Below are 14,206 nucleotides of genomic sequence, written 5' to 3'. Positions count from 1 at the left end.
GAGACAGACGGGTTTTTGTGAGTTCGAGGCCAGCCTGGTTTACAGAGCAATTTCCAGAGCCTGCTGTACAGGCTCCAAAGCTACAGAGAAACCCTATTTTTAAAGAGAGAGACAGCGAGTGAGAGCGAGAGCGAGAGCGAGCGAGCGAGCGAGCGAGAGAGAGAGAGAGAGAGAGAGAGAGAGAGAGAGAGATGAGAGAAGGGGGTGGGTATCTCTGGCTGTCCTAAAACTAGGTAGGCCAGGCTGGATTCAATCACTCTCCGAGATCTTCCTTCTTCTCCCTCCAAAATGCTGGGTTTAAAGGAATGCTCCGCTAAGCCCCAGAGAGGGTGCATTTCTTTTGCTTACTTTATAGACGTTGCCATCCCATCTCAAGATTATGAGATGATCATCAGCTTATCTTCAAAGAATTACAACTTGTCTGAACTGCAAGTCTCAGCCCCATCCCAACTGACCAATTGACTGAATCCCTTATATTTCCGCCCGCGATTTTTTTTTTCCTTCAGAAGTCCTCCAGGGATTCTGGTGCAAATTCCAGGTGCAGGGCGAGGCTTCTTCTCTCTTTCCCCTGACTGCGGAGACTGCAGAGGCCGTATCTGTCAGGCACTAGGACCGTGGCCCTGGCGCAGACGCCCGGGGGCGGAGCACAGAGCCTGCTGAACCCGCCCAGACGGAGGCCGCCACCGGAGCTCGGCGCGTTCCGCGCTAGCGGAGGCCTCGATCTGTGCTGCAGGCGAGTGAGCACCCACAGAAGCGGCAGGTCTGCTGCGAGCGGGCTTTTGTTCTTTGCTCGGGGCTCGGGGTTGGGTCTCGGTCACCTCCGTCTCTGCCGAGGGGCGCCGCCAGCATTCCAGCAGCCCTTTGGGGTCGCGGTGCGGGTGTGCGGTCTGCGGTTGTTGGCCTGACGTAGCGGGCGGGCTTGTTGCAGCTTCAGGTTCCTTGTCTCGGAAGGAGAAGCAGAGCTTTGTTTTGCTTTTCGGTTTCTTTCTGGTTCGTCTTCCGCGCCCCTACACCGCCTCCGCCCCTGCGACCCAGCGGCATTACCTTGTGCTCCGCCCAGGCCTGGGCGAGCGCCGCGGCCCGCAGCATCTCGGAAGCAGTTTGCATTTGTGGTACTTTGAGTGCTTTCCTAGAAAAATGAAAAAGCAGGTGAAGTGTGTGAGCTTGGCGTGCATTCCAATAGGCCAGCAGCAGAACTTGCGTGGGCATTTAAATAGTCTGCTAAATATGTTACATTTAAGGGGAGCCTTAAGTTTGTTTCTTGTTAACATGCTAAGGTCTTAGTAACTGCTTCCCTAAGCCCTAGTCGGATTCTCTTTTAACCAACCCAATAAAAAAAAGGCTGAAGGGGCCTGTGCTTTCTGTAGTTGTATGTTGCAGTATTTTTGCTTTGGAATTATGACAATCGTGGAGTTGGAGAAGTGCACTTCAATTCTAGTGACAGGAAATATTTTGAGACTAGCCTAGTTTAGTGGTTTTTTTTTTTTTTTAAGCATAGCTAGTACCAATTCAGTAAACTTAGTATGCTCTCAGTACCATTTAGAGGAAGATAGATTTGGCCTTTAATCTTAAAGATGTTTCTTGCTTTTCCTAGGGTCAAAGACGTGAACACACTCCTTGTGGAAGAAACTAAAAGGTAAAATTGTATTTACAGGTAAGTCTGCGCTTTAAAAAGCCTGTCTAGTTCTACCTAACTATTCACATTTTACCAAGGAGTAATTTGTTTTTTGTATTTACAGGTAAGTCTGCGCTTTAAAAAGCCTGTCTGGTTCTACCTGATAACTATTCACATTTTACCATGGAGTAATTTGTTTTGGAATAAAATGTTGACTCAATACTGGTTAAACCTACAGAACTTGGCCTGTCATGGTTTGCATGCCTTTAATTCCAGCATCTGGGAGGCCAAAGCATGCAGATCTCTGGGTTCGAGGCCAGCCTGGTCTGCAGATCAAGGCAGGTCAGCCGGAAATACATAGAGAACCCCTGCCTCTAAAAACCAAGAAAACAAAAACAAACTTCCCCCAAACAAAACCCTCACAGAACCAGTGAGACACAGTGGACTTGGTGACAAAGCTTAAGAAATAATACTGTTGGCATGGTGCTTCTCTGGGAATGATTGCTACCCTGGGAGAGGTTGTCTTAGGTGGTGAAATAAGGCTACCTAGGCAGAGGCTAGCTCTTAACTTTTGGTGGGAATGTAGTACCAGAGGTTTTTCTTATTTGAATGTTTTCTCAAATTTGTTTTATGAGTGTGTTTTGCGCACATGTAAGACTACTTTGTATGTATTTGGTGTGTGGAGTCTGGAAGATGGTGTGGAACCCCTGGAACTAATGTTACAGGCAGTTGTCTATCCACCATGTTGGTGTTGGGATCTGAACCCAGGTCCTCTTCTAGGGCCACAGGTACTCTTAACTTTTGTCATCTCTTTCAGCTCATACACTCAGTGATCTCTAGGAGTTTCATCCGCTGAAGGGGCCTGTGCTTTCTGTAGTTGTATTTTGCAGTATGTTACTTGTGTTCTGTCTGGTGTTGGTGCCTCCACTTGGATCTACCCCTCACTAAAATCTCAGAAGAATTTTACTTCCCTGCTTGAACTTCCTCATCTTTAAAATGGGATAACAGTAGTAGTACCTCTGCCTCCCAAGTGCTGGGATTAAAGGCAGTGCTAGAACAGTCTTAAAATAGCTCCTGGTATATAGTAACTTGCTTAATAGAGTTTAGCTTTTATCTTGTTAGAGGAAGTATATATTTTAATGGTGTTAGACATTTTAAAGCTATTCCGTCTTATAGGCAGTTCAACTTTTTTATTTAAATTAATAATAATTGATGAACTTTGCATGTTAAACCCATCTTTTGTAGCTTAGGCTGGCCTTGAACTTGCTGTCTTGCTGGGGTGACACTTCTGGATCCTTCCGGTCTTCCCGAAGCTGGGGTTAGATTTGCATTCCCTAATCACAGCTTTTTGAAGTCAAAATTCCTTGGCTACAGTAATCTTGGTCCTAGTTTTTTTTTTCCTTTAACCTGTTTGATTAGTTCCTTCTCTTTTACATTATCAGTCACATGATTTTAGGAACTCAAGTCAGCTGCTTAGGGAGTTGTAATCTTGTGGAAGTTTAGTAAGGGTAAACTTCAAGCATCATTGTTTTTAGCAGGCTTCCCTTTTCTTTGGAAACAAATACCTGTAAAACAAGTGGGAAGCATTTAGTTTGAGGTAAAGCAAGAATTTTTACCAACCCTGGCTATAGAAATGCAGATTAAATGCAAACTAAAAAACCTTAAGACCTTGAAGAATTCTGATTTCTTTTTCCTGAGGCAGCTGTATGCTAAATGAAGTTGGAAGTTGTAAATGAAAGAGGTGGGTAGAGTGGACCTTGTGAGGAGATACAGTCTCAATTGAGATTAGAACTATCTTGATTACTATCTTTGAGCCCTGCTATTCTCTGCCTTGGGTTCTTACCCAGTCTTAGACCAAGAAATCACAAAATCAGTTTATTTTCATATGAAGTAAAATGTATAAATTGAGAAAAACAGGGTCAATTAGAAATCAAACAAATGTTGCTTCAAAGAAAAGGATTTTTTTTAAAAAAGAGGAACAATGAGGTGAAATACCTAGTTTTGAGCAATTTTGATTGGTCTTGCTAGTTATTTAGAATGAATTTAAATTGATGCAGGCAATCTATTCATACTGCTTAGGTCAGTGTGACTAGTTGTTTTAGCTTTCAGTAATCCAGTAATGCCTTAAAGTGTAAGGGGGGTATGTGCACTTGGAGTCCAGAAGAGGGTGTCAGACCCCCAGGAAATGGAGTTAAAAATGATTATGAGCTGCCTGAAATAGGTGCTAGGAAGTTGGGTCTTCTGTAAGATTTGGTTGGTTGGTGGTGGTTTTCTAATTTCCTTCTTGTCTCTCCTTCTCATTTTGGTTATTTGAAATAGTCTCTGGCTGTCCTGGATCTTATTTCCTGAGTATTGGGATTAAAGGTGTGTGCCACCATTCCCGGTTCCTTAAAGTTGTTTTTTATGTTACTGTAAATAGAATAACTTTCTTAGTTTCCGGCTTAATTATGTAGAAATGCATTTTTTTCTTTTTCTATCATTTTTTTTCTTTTATTGACAGAATTCCTTGTATAGCCCAGACTGCCCTCAAGTTCATGAACTTCCTGATTCTCTCTTAGAGTAGTAGGAACACCACTTTAGTAATAGTATATGTTACTGTACTTGGCTGGTTTTATGATTGATCTTGTATATGTGACCTAGTCATGCTAGTAGTTTGTTTTTGAGACAAGGTGTCATGTCTTAAACTCACTATGTAGTTAAGGATGATTCTCCTTCTTGTCTATACCTTCCAAGTGGTAGAATTACAGACATGAACTGTCATGCTTTTTTCAAACTTAGTTTTTTTTTTAATTTATTTATTTATTATGTGTATAGCATTCTGTCTGATGTATGCCTGTAGGCCAGAAGAGGGAGCCAGATCTTTTTTATTTTTGTTTTTGTTTTTGTTTTTTTGAGACAGGGTTTCTCTGTAGCTTTGGTGCCTGTCCTGGAACTAGCTCTTGTAGATGAGGCTGGCCTTGAACTCCCAGAGATCCCCCTGCCTCTGCCTCCCGAGTGCTGGGGCCTCCCGAGTGCTGGGATTAAAGACGTGCACCACCCACCGCCCAGCCGGGAGCCAGATCTTATAGATGGTTATGAGCCATCCTGTGGTTGCTGGGAATTGAACTCAGGACCTCTAGAAGAGCAGCCAGTGCTCTTAACCTCTGAGCCTTCTCTCCGGCCCCAATCAAGCATAGTTTTTAATTTACTTTTTAGAACAGGTTTCTTTCGATTTCCTATATAGAGAATGATATTTTCTACAAATAGGTAACATTCTTTTATCTGGAAACTGAAAGTTAACTTTCATCCACTCTGGATGCTTTATTACTTGTGACTGCCATGAACAGAACACCTAGTAAATGTTGAGTACAAGTGGTGAGACTGGGCATCCTCTCTCTTAACCTTACTCTAAGGACATTAAATATAGCCATGGTTATTAGTGCTCACACACCTTGATTGTATGTAGATTTTTTATTGTGGTTACAATGGTTTTTTTTTTTTTTTGAATCTTCATCCTCTTTGTACTCAGGATGTACAGGGATGCTACTAGTAGAACATCTTTGTTCTTTTGGCCCAGGGATAGCAATACATGTACATACAGAGGCCCATCTCCTTTCTGGCAAATACCTGGAGTACACTGGGGGAATTACTTCTTGAAGCCCCTTCCTATGAATATTGATGGTGTGTACTCTTGGATCTGCCATTTCAGTTGGTGGCAGAATGGCCCTTTTCCCCACTACCCTTCTTTGTTGGCACCATTTTCTTGGGCTCAAGTTGAAAGGAAGGACAAGTTGGGGATCATTATTATTATTTTGGTTTTTCAAGACAGAGTTTCTCTGTAGGTTTGGAGCCTGTTCTGAAACCAGCTCTTGTAGACCAGGCTGGCCTTGAACTCACAGAGAACCGCCTGCCTCTGCCTCCTGAGTGCTGGGATTAAAGGTGTGCACCACCACTGCCTGACCTTTTTTTTTTAATTTTGGGAATATTTTAAATAAGATTTCTCTATACTTTTTGACTCTTTCATTGATTCTGCATTAATTTGGGTTGTGTAGCCAATTTAGGATTACTAGGGTACATTCCAGAGTTATTACATAGTTAATATACACTTATTTACTTGATTGCATTATTTTTGTTGAGGGGTTCTATGTCTGTATTTGTGTGAGGCTGTCTTCATTTGGTTCAGGGTAATATTGACTTCCCATAATTCAGCTGGGTGGATTTCCCTGTCCACTGTGTAAAATTTACTTTAAACCTTTGTACCCCACTAGTGGTGTTGTATTGGGATGTGCTGGAATCTCTTCTGCTTTTTCTCTCTCTCTCTTTCTCTTTCTCTCTTTCTTTCTTTGACACTGTTTCTCTGTGTAGCCCTGATTGTCCTGGAACTTACTCTGTAGACCATATTGACCTCGAACTCAGAGAGCTCCACTTGCCTCTACCTCCTTGATCCTGGGATTAAAGGCAGAAGCCAATTACCAGTCTGAGGTGCTGGAATCTTTAGGAGGTGGGACATACTAGCGGCTGTAAGTCATTGGGGTGTGTCTTTAGGAACTGTCTTGTCTTGGCCCCTTTCCTTTTTGCTTCCTATGATTTTGTACTTTATGAATTTGAGCTATTGTGATAGACTTCACTATAAGCCCAAACAGCAGAGCTTGCCAGCCATGAGCTGCAACTCTTCGAAACCATGAGCCATGATAAACATTTTCTTTGTATAGCCTTTTCTGACTTGGAACTTGGTATGTAGAACAGGCTGACCTCCAACTCATAGAATTCTACTTGCTTCAGCTTCCTCAGTGCTGGGCTAATTAATGTCTTTATGGTTGAATCAGTTTTGGTTATACTGTCTCTTCACTGTTGGTAGTCACTTGTTTATATTCCCTTACAACCCTTGGTTGTAAGGTTGATGATGTTCCTATTTTGTCCTTGATTTCGCCATTCAAATATTTTCATGGTCAGTCCAGTAAAGGCATTGGTCTTGAACTTTTCTAAGAACTAGCTTGTGGTTCTGTTGCCTTTTCTATTTCTGTGTTCTTACTTAGAGACTTTCATAGCAGAAGGTAATAAAATAGGGCCTGGTGTGGTGGCGCCTGCTTTTAATCCCAGCAATAGGGAGGCAGAGGCAGAAGGATCACTGTGATTTTGAGGCTATCCTGGTCTGCAGAGTGAGTTCCAGGATAGGCTCCAAAGCTACACAGAATAACTCCGTCTCAAAAAACCAAAAGAAGAAAAAAAAAATGGAAGCCATAAGATACCCATAGAGAATGTCCTTGAAGGTAACATAATAGCCTTAGCTTTCTGAAAGCAGGACGGAAAAAAAGCAGCCTGGTGGTGATGGTGCACGCCTTTAGTCCCATCACTTGGGAGGCAGAGGCAGGTGGATCTCTGAGTTCAAGGCTGGCCTGGTCTACAAGAGCTAGTTCCAGGACAGGCTCCAAAGCCACCAAGAAACCCTGTGTTATAAAACCACCAAAAAAAAGAAGAAGAGGAAGAAGAGGAAAAGGAGGAAGAGGAAGAAGAAGAAAAGAAAGCAGGATTCTTAGTCTTAAAAAGCATTTGTGACCTTTAAAAAATAGCTTAGGTCAAGGCCAGAGTGATGGCTCAGAGGTTAACAGTACCTGCTGATGTTGGAGAGGCCTGTGCTAGTTTCCCAGCATCCAGACAATGGCTAACAACTGGCTGGCTGTGACTTCAGTTATAGAGTATCTAATGGCCTCACCTTTGAGCAATCATACACTTACATGAAGGTAAAAAACTGATACACATAATAAAAATAAACCCTTAAAATTAAAGGTTTGAGAGAATATTTTTATATGTGTTAAATTAATAACACAGCTCAGTTAGAAATGACAGTATAGTCTTACAAACTATCATTAATATTTTTCAACCCCCCAATAAGATAGTAGCTTTTCTATTTTTTTTTTGAATTCTGCTAACAGTAGGCTTATTATTACAAAATAGTTGAGCAAGGCATGATGGTGCATCTAATTCCAACACCTGGGAGAGAGAGTCAGGTAGAGCTCTCAGTTTGAGTCTAGCTGGGGATATAATGTCAGTTCTAAGCTATCCAGAGACCCTGTCTCACACAGACACACACATCCCACTAGTTGGTTTTTACTTTTCTTTCCTTTAATTTCCTTTCTTTTCCTTCCTTCCTTCCTTCCTTCCTTCCTTCCTTCCTTCCTTCCTTCCCTCCCATTTTGGCATAGGCCAGTATATACCAGGACTCAGACTGAAGCCTATGGATCACAAATACCAGATTAGCCTCTGTTATGTAATGAGTTGTTGGCAGCTTGGGCTAGGCATCATGACTGAAATTTATTGTTCACTCTGGCACTAAAGACTAACTGCTATAAATCCTGACAAGTCTGTGTATTTAAATTCTATTTGACCTGGATCAGCAGGTCATTCTTCAGTAACAGGTTCCTGAGAAGGAGGATGAGGGGATGAAAAATAAAGAAGACGGGAAAGCTGAGGTCTGGGGGTCTTTCACAAATTATGTTTTATGCCAAGCACGTTTATTTTTCTAGACTTAAAATTTTTTTAAATAAAATATCAATCTTAAAAACCTTCATACTGTCAGTAATAAATGTGTAAATAAAGAATAATACAAAACTATTATTCTTAGTACAGTACACTGCACTTTGAAATCTTAGATATTGTGGATTTTGTCTTTTGTTATTGAGAAAAGCATATGAAGAATACCTGAACGGTGATTGACTTCGTATGTAATCTCTCTGTAAGGTAGGCATCTTTTCTCTGTGTTTTTTGGATTAGCAGCCAACACCTGATCCCTTGTATGTAGTTTTGGTGCTGGGAGATCTCTCCAATAGTTTCTTTAATGTGAAAGTTTAGATGGTGCCATCTTTCTTCTTTTGCTACTACCACATTCCTCATGAAATTATCTGGCTGTGCCGAGCACGTTTATTAAGAACAGCATCTTGTATATGATTTGCAGGGAGAAATGGGAGAGAATCAGGAGAAAGCTATCATATAATAGGACAAAGTCAGCTGGACAAAATCAAGCAGTGATGTACAAAGAGACACAGGATATCACAAATGCATCACAGACTGAACATTCAGCATCCTTGAGACTGATAACTCCATTTTTCTTCAGGGGGGCAAGCTAAGTTCTTAGGAATTGAAACCTAAAGTCCTTTGAGGCCCTTGGCCTCTGCCAAGTCTGCTCCTGGGCAAGGACACCGACTAGTTCCCTTTGTCCTTTCAGCAGGGCTTCTGGGAAAACACAACACATGCCTCCAACAGTGGACAAATATTGTGACGAGGGTGACTTATATTTTAGAATTAGTTGCAATTCAGTGGTTTCCATCCCTTCTAGGCCAGCAAACTTATGTGTTGGCCAATAGGACTCCTAGGAACTCCCATTGGGTGCTAGATGTGAGAAGACGTCCTTGAGTAAATGGTATTTTTCTACTGTTTCTCTATCCCAGGATAGGCCAGTTAAGAGGTAAGATATTTTGGCAAAATATGACTACTCCGAAAGCTAGTCCAGAGAGATGGGCAGCTCTGTCGCAGCAGTGTTTTAAACAAGAATGGCACCGTAGGCTCCTGTTTGAATGCTTAGTCATCAGGGAGTGGCACTGTTGAAGCCCAGGCCAGGCTTAGCCAGTCTTGTGCTCTGTTTTTCCTCTCTACTTCCCCTTCTTGTGAATCAGGGTGTAGCTCTCAGTTTCTTAGCGCCATGCTTGCCACCATATTCCCTGCCATGACGATACATACGGACCTTCTGAAACTGTAATCAAGCCTCAAACATGTTCTTTTGTAAATTTCTGTGGTCATGGTATCCCTCGACAGTCATAAAATTTGTCTTGCTGAGAAGCTGGTTTATGGCAGTTTCAATCCGTCAGATGTCTCTTTGAAACCATTTGGACCTATTGAATAGGAATTACTCAGTTCTGCATAAGGAGTTCTGTCTACCAAGAGGCACAATCAGCTTGTTCCTTGTAAGGAGTGATACTTGACATTTATGTATGCTTTAACTTAGTTTGTATTCCAACAGAGTCAGTCAACTATGTCTCTATGCCTGTATTTGTCTATTTTTGACAAATGATAATTCAGGATGCTCCCTCACTGGGTATCTTCACATACAGGTGTGGATGCCCATCTGATCCTTATTACCTAGTCACTGGGTAACTTAGGTTTTTATTTATCTTTTCTTTCCCTTTTCTCCAGTGTCAGCCTGCTACCTTCTTATGCTCCTTTGTCTCTTTCTCATTTGTAGTCTTACTGGCCTGGAAGTTACTACATAGCTGAGGCTGATCTCGAACTTATGAAGCTCCTGCCTCAGCCTTTCAAGTGCTGGGATTCCAGATGGGCAGTACTGCTGTCCCTAGCTTAGTTCTGCAGATCGTCTTAAGCATCTTCTTTAATGTGGTTTATATTGTTTATGTCGGGGTGAGGTGTCCACCTGAATACCTGAAGTGAGCGTTCACAGGTCAGAGGATAATTGCTGTTTTTTTTTAATCTCCTGTCATGTGAGTCCTTGGGATTGAACTCAGTGTCATCCTGCTTGGTGGACAGCTGCTCCTTTGCCTCCTGAGACATTTTGCTGACCCAGTTCTACAAACCTTAAAAAGTGAAAAATGGAAATCCTGGGGACTAATCCTGTCATTCATCAGCTGCTCCAAGTTCTTGATGATTGCCAAACCCTTGGTAACCTAGTAATGAATGAATAGAAATAATCGACTTTGCTTTATTAGTCATGGTTTCCCATGGTCTCCTCGTGCCAAGAAAGCAGAAGTACCCTGTCATATGACTTCTGAGTTACAGCTGTGACTCGGGACAGATAGCTGAGTCTGTCATACCTTGTTACTGTGCTCACAAGGTGGACTCTGGCTGATGGAACCACTAGAGATACTTTAAGTCCTTTCCATCATTAACCCCAGCCTTCATTTGGTAAGATCTAGGCTTCCAGGCTCACAATTGTTTTTTCAAACACTGAAGTTCTTGTAACTGAACAGGATCTGAATAACCAGGGTAGACCCTGGAGTGTGGGCTGTAGTGACCTATAAATAACAGGAAGAACAATCCGTCAGATGTCTCTTTGAAACCATTTGGGCCTATTGAATAGGAATTACTCAGTTCTGCATAAGGAGTTCTGTCTACCAAGAGGCACAATCAGCTTGTTCCTTGTAAGGAGTGATACTTGACATTTATGTATGCTTTAACTTAGTTTGTATTCCAACAGAGTCAGTCAACTATGTCTCTATGCCTGTATGTCTATTTTTGACAAACGATAATTCAGGATGGACTTCTTGCCTCTTGTTTCCCAAGTGCTAGGATTATATGTGATAGGTCTGACAGGAGTGTTGTCTCTGAAGGCTTATACTTCCTCACCATACAGTAACCTACTATGTATACTTAGAGGTAGTTAAGACTGTATAGATAGTTAAGACCACCAGCTTGGCTGGGCGCTGGTGGCGCACACGTTTATTCCCTGTTGGGGACCCTTCCCCAGCTACCTTGGTTATAGATGACCCTAAGTAGTGCCACAGAAATCAGGACACAGGGGATGCAGAGTAGGAGATAGAACTACATACTTTATTGCAAAGCCAGTGCTCTTTTATAATACTCAAATCATGATTCAAATTAGGTTCCCATAATACTTGAAAATAGTTACATAGACTAATAACTTTGTTGCAAATAATTTCAAGAGCTTCATGCCCTTGTTAATCTAAACAAAAAGCCTGGTGTTATGGGAATAACTTTTGCTGTTATAGAATATGTAAAAACACCTCATCAGAAGACAAACCACAGCTTAATCAGAGCCTTGGAACTGCAGTGCACATCTGTGTTCTCAACGACTGACTATTGTCAACACTCTACTGATGGGAGAGGTTTGCCTCTTCCTGACTTGGTTTGCCAAGCCTGTCAGTGAGAATGCTACCTCAGGTCATTCCTGCACAGAGTTTCTGTGCCGTTCAAAGCTAGCCCTCCACATCTTCCTCCTTTTTCTTTTTATAATGAGTTAGTTTGTTGATCCACATATTTAACAGCAATTCTTTCATGCTCGACTGATGGGGCTTAATGAGCAGTAAATAAAACAGTAGCATATGCAAACCTATAAAAAAATAACTACTATCCCTATACCGCCAGCGGTGTGGAACAGACAAACTTTGTATCCAAGCCTTAGGGGTCTAATCCCTCTAATTTCTCAGCAATCTGTTGAGCAATGTCAGCATCTGTCATCTCTGGAAACCTCTGTGCAAATGTAGATTCAACATTAAAATGCAGTTTTTGCAGTTTTTCAATTTCCTGTCTTACAGATTCGTTAAAAGCTAAATCAGTAACACAAAAAGTAGTGGAATTCCAATCACAATGTAATCTTTGTTCATTCTCTAACATCATCATCACCTTTTTTCCCAACCAGGCTACCATCTGCTAAAGCATCAACTTAATTCTGTAATCTGCCATCAATTCCAGCTTGCTGGGACCAAAGTTCATGAGAATCTTTATGCCAAGCCTCAACATCATGTTTAGTCTGCAACAAATTGTGCAAGGCTATTCCAGATACCGTGGCTAGCGTCACAACTGAAATTAAACTTAATCATACAGCAACAACTGTGAGCAAGGACCGTTAACTGTATCGTTGTTCCTTGTAGCTGGAGACATTCTAGTGACATTACATCACAAGGACCGTTAACTGTATCGTCGTTCCTTGTAGCTGGAGACATTCTGGTGACATTACATCACAGGCAGTGCTATCCATTCAGAACATGTATTATAAACATCCCATGCGGGCCCCAATTTATCCAAGTGTTACTAATAATTTTTCCAAATTTACCTAAACAATCATTCCAAATAAAGGGTTTATATTGCAAAGAAATGTAAGTGAAATCTGTGCATACTGGGAAATGAATAAATGATTCATAGGTAACATTCTGCCATGTCTGGTTAAAAGAGTAGGCAGACAACTTCTGTAACCGCATTCGTGATCTGGTAACATTAATACCAGGCAAAAGCCAATGTTGATAAGCCATAGATGAGCAAGGAGGAGGCCCTAAGCATATAGGGTATTCCCAACCAGAATATGTAAAATTAAATTTAGACCCACCTGCAAAATTGTTAGCTGTTAAGTTGTCCCAAGGAGGATATAACTGGGGTGGTATACACTAAGAGAAGTGATGCTCCCCACATCACAGGCTCCAGTAATGGGGGATTTGGGATGTATGCCCAGTAGGAATAACTTAGGGCTTCCGCAGAAGTTACCGACAGTAAAGCCCATGTGGTCAGGAAAAGATTCTGAGCTGTAACAGGTTTATCATACCTCTGCAGAACAGCTTGACCATTGTCAGTGAGAGACTTAATTTGTCCCCAAGTAGACACAGGAGCTTTAACATGCCTATGAGGATGTTTTCTGGCCAATGATAACTGGGCCATTACTGCCACCGGCACCTCAAGATTGTCCTCGTTCCCCCTAGATGCCATTCTTGCACAGCCGTTTTAATCGGTCCTTTGGGCCTTGATCCAGCGGCCTGGAATCCACCGCTGGTGGCCATCCTGAAAAGACACGAGACCATACCCCCTTCCATCTACCAACAACAGCGCTGGAACCCATTCAGCATTATCAGCCGTTTTCGCCCAAATTTTCTTAAAAGAAGCTGGCTCCAAAGCCTGAGACTTTTCAGACACAAAATGCTCAGCTCTAGTTAGAATGCCTCTCTGTGGTAAATTCAAGAAGTTTAAAATAAACAAAGCCTGATGCATAATAGCTCTAGGATTATTCTGTAAAGCCCAAATGTCTTTCATACCCAAGTCCTGCATTTTCCTCCTTTTAAGTTTTTTAATTTGTTACTATAAGGTAGTGTGCGCTCTTTCTACAATGGCTTGACCTTGGGGGTTGTATTCTATTCTAGTCACATGTTTAATATCGTATTGATCATAAAATCGCTGAAATTTTGTAGAGGAGTATGCAGGCCCGTTGTCTATATAATGGTTGGCATCCCCAATACTGCAAAAGTTTTAAATAAATGGGCCATGACATAATTAGTTGTCTCCCCAGATAATGGCATAGTCCATATCACAGAGAATGTATCTATGGTCACATGAACATAAGATAACCAGCCAAATTGTGGTATATGAGTTACATCCATCTGTCATATATGTTTGGAATCCAAACCCCAAGGATTTGTACCAGGGATATTTTGTCTTAAATGCAGGGGATGACAGATGGGACAATTAAGAATAATAGAGTTAGCTTGTCTGTAAGGAATTTTGTATTGAACATGTAAATGAGGAGCAGTGGATTAAGCCCATCCTCAGCTGAAGCACAGTTTATAAGAGCATAAGCTAGATTATTCCCCTTTGTTAGATATCCAGGTAATTTGGTATGTGATCATATATGCACAATAAATGTTTCATGATTTTGTTTTTGCAACAGCTTTTGTAATGTTAAGACTAAGCTTTGTATAATAGAATTATTAACATGAACTGAAGCAGCGTAAATGGTCTTTACAACCCCCACTACAGTGGCTGATTTGGAATTAGCCACTATATTAAGGGCCTCGGCAGGAAAATCCTGCAATGCCTGAATGACTGCCCATAACTCATTCTGTTGCACTGAGGAATAAGGAGATAATCGAGACCAAAACTTTGATT

General features: G+C 41.6%; 1 protein-coding gene across 8 annotated transcripts in view; it reads left to right on the top strand.

Annotated features, from left to right (window-relative positions):
- The first annotated feature begins 655 nt into the window (after nt 1-655).
- Resf1 (retroelement silencing factor 1) overlaps nt 656-14,206 on the top strand; it is a 32,087-nt gene continuing 18,536 nt past the window's right edge. For 3 of the 8 annotated variants that reach the window (XM_075982209.1, XM_075982201.1, XM_075982203.1), the window contains exons 1-2: nt 662-760; nt 1,595-1,654. The gene's annotated coding sequence lies outside the window, so the exon portion shown is untranslated. Of the gene's footprint in view, nt 761-1,046; nt 1,150-1,594; nt 1,655-14,206 lie in introns of those variants that run through there. The other 5 variants (XM_075982202.1, XM_075982206.1, XM_075982204.1 and 2 more) reach the window with 4 other exon arrangements.

The sequence above is a fragment of the Microtus pennsylvanicus genome, chromosome 8 (assembly GCF_037038515.1).
Source record: "Microtus pennsylvanicus isolate mMicPen1 chromosome 8, mMicPen1.hap1, whole genome shotgun sequence".
NCBI lineage: Eukaryota > Metazoa > Chordata > Mammalia > Rodentia > Cricetidae > Microtus > Microtus pennsylvanicus.
The sequence above is the reverse complement of the archived record's forward strand: the minus strand, read 5'-3'. Positions and strand labels throughout refer to the sequence as shown.